This window comes from Durio zibethinus, unplaced genomic scaffold (assembly GCF_047325235.1).
Source record: "Durio zibethinus cultivar Kanyao isolate XHJ-2024 unplaced genomic scaffold, ASM4732523v1 HiC_scaffold_3, whole genome shotgun sequence".
Lineage (NCBI taxonomy): Eukaryota > Viridiplantae > Streptophyta > Magnoliopsida > Malvales > Malvaceae > Durio > Durio zibethinus.
The window spans coordinates 6,699,634-6,702,133 of NW_028323044.1; positions in this window are offsets into that span (position 1 = coordinate 6,699,634).

Here is a 2,500-nt window from a genome sequence, read left to right on the forward strand (position 1 = left end):
CTGGTGCGGCAGGTTGCCTCGAGCACCATCGGCACACGTTGGGCCCTGGTGCGGTCGGTTGCCTCGATCACCATCGGCACACGCTTGGCCCTGGTGCGGGCGCTTGCCTCGACCACCATCGGCACACGCTGGGCCCTGGTGCGGCAGCTTGCCTCGAGCACCATCGGCACACGCTCGGCCCTGGTGCGGTCGGTTGCCTCGAGCACCATCGGCACACGTTGGGCCCTGGTGCGGCAGGTTGCCTCGACCACCATCGGCAGCCTCGACCACCATCGGCACACGCTGGGCCCTGGTGCGGGCGCTTGCCTCGACCACCATCGGCACACGCTGGGCCCTGGTGCGGTCGGTTGCCTCGAGCACCATCGGCACACGCTGGGCCCTGGTGCGGCAGGTTGCCTCGACCACCATCGGCACACGCTGGGCCCTGGTGCGGGCGGTTGCCTCGACCACCATCGGCACACGCTGGGCCCTGGTGCGGGCGCTTGCCTCGACCACCATCGGCACACGCTGGGCCCTGGTGCGGCAGGTTGCCTCGAGCACCATCGGCACACGCTGGGCCCTGGTGCGGCAGGTTGCCTCGAGCACCATCGGCACACGCTGGGCCCTGGTGCGGGCGCTTGCCTCGAGCACCATCGGCACACGCTGGGCCCTGGTGCGGTCGGTTGCCTCGACCACCATCGGCACACGCTGGGCCCTGGTGCGGGCGCTTGCCTCGAGCACCATCGGCACACGCTGGGCCCTGGTGCGGTCGGTTGCCTCGACCACCATCGGCACACGCTGGGCCCTGGTGCGGGCGCTTGCCTCGACCACCATCGGCACACGCTCGGCCCTGGTGCGGTCGGTTGCCTCGAGCACCATCGGCACACGCTGGGCCCTGGTGCGGGCGCTTGCCTCGAGCACCATCGGCACACGCTCGGCCCTGGTGCGGTCGGTTGCCTCGAGCACCATCGGCACACGCTGGGCCCTGGTGCGGCAGGTTGCCTCGACCACCATCGGCACACGCTGGGCCCTGGTGCGGGCGCTTGCCTCGACCACCATCGGCACACGCTCGGCCCTGGTGCGGCAGGTTGCCTCGAGCACCATCGGCACACGCTGGGCCCTGGTGCGGGCGGTTGCCTCGACCACCATCGGCACACGCTGGGCCCTGGTGCGGGCGCTTGCCTCGACCACCATCGGCACACGCTGGGCCCTGGTGCGGGCGCTTGCCTCGAGCACCATCGGCACACGCTGGGCCCTGGTGCGGCAGGTTGCCTCGAGCACCATCGGCACACGCTGGGCCCTGGTGCGGTCGGTTGCCTCGAGCACCATCGGCACACGCTGGGCGCTGGTGCGGGCGCTTGCCTCGACCACCATCGGCACACGCTGGGCCCTGGTGCGGCAGGTTGCCTCGATCACCATCGGCACACGCTGGGCCCTGGTGCGACAGGTTGCCTCGAGCACCATCGGCACACTATCGGCCCTGGTGCGGGCGGTTGCCTCGACCACCATCGGCACACGCTGGGCCCTGGTGCGGGCGCTTGCCTCGAGCACCATCGGCACACGCTGGGCCCTGGTGCGGGCGGTTGCCTCGAGCACCATCGGCACACGCTGGGCCCTGGTGGGTTTAGGCACATCTTCAAATTTCTGCCGTGCCAATGCCATTTTTATGGCTTGTAAATTCATACAATGGTCCCCTAAGCCTTCACGTGAAGTTTCGTTGGAAGATGACTCGTTTTCTATTTTTCACGATTTTCGAAACTTTTTGCGGTTCGGGATTTTTTAAAATTTTTTTATAAGGATTTTTGGCCCCAAATTTTGTAGGCATGATCCTTCTATTTTTGTTGGCATGCACAAAAAAATTCAGCTAAAAACTCGAAGTAGAGAAGATTTTGTGACCGTTTGAAAAAAGTGTCCCCATTTCAGACACTTTAACGGCTACTGGTAGCAAACCTGTAAAATCTCAAATGCTCTTTAAGGGGGTGTGAATTCTCAGAGGTTTGATGAGGGATAGGGGGCCAACACAAGGCCAAGTACCAGCACCAATCGCACATCATGTGCGCACACCCCCCCGGCCCCCCTCCCAATCGCCGGAACCCCAATGCCGCCGGTCAGGTTCTCCGGCGGTACTCCGGCGGTACTCCGGCGATGCTCCGGCGATGCTCCGGCGATGCTGTCCCGAGTGAAAAAAATGCGGCACCAGCACATGCTGGAGCCAAGCATGGGCACCGTGGCTCAAAATCGAACTTCGGCCAAGGCCTCGACCATCAATGGCACATGATGACGCATGGTGATGGCACATGCATCGACCATCATCGGCATAGGCTGCCCTTCGGTACGGGCACTTGCCTCGACCGCCATCGGCACAAGCTGGGCCCTGGTGTGGGTTGTTGCCTCGATCACAATCGGCACATGCTGAGCCTTGGTGCGGGCGGTTGCCTCGAGCACCATCGGTAGACCCTGGGCCCTGGTGCGGCCGGTTGCCCCGATAACCATCGGCACACGCTGGGCCCTGGGGCGGGCG